Here is a 325-nt window from a genome sequence, read left to right on the forward strand (position 1 = left end):
TGGTTCTGACATAAAACGGTGCCCCGGTCTTGCTCAAGGCCGTCCCAGGAAGGCTGCTTCCCTGGGCTCACCTTCGCCCCTCTGGGTCCGCCCTCTCCTGTTCTCTGCTCACATCTGCAGGCCCATGCAGTGCTCATTCCCCGCGTCCCCCTTGCCAGGTCTCCTCCCTCCTTCCCAACCTGGCAACCATCCTCCCTGAGGGCCACCTCAGCCCCTTCACTGAACCCACCCTGCCACCCTGTGGTTCCACCACACTGCCCAGTGATTCTCAGCCTTGCCTGCTCCTGGGCCCCCCTGGGGAGCTTCCTCCCACCCCCCCCACCCC

Source organism: Carlito syrichta, unplaced genomic scaffold (assembly GCF_000164805.1).
Source record: "Carlito syrichta isolate Samal-C Ts95f unplaced genomic scaffold, Tarsius_syrichta-2.0.1 Scaffold70959, whole genome shotgun sequence".
In the NCBI taxonomy this organism is placed as follows: domain Eukaryota; kingdom Metazoa; phylum Chordata; class Mammalia; order Primates; family Tarsiidae; genus Carlito; species Carlito syrichta.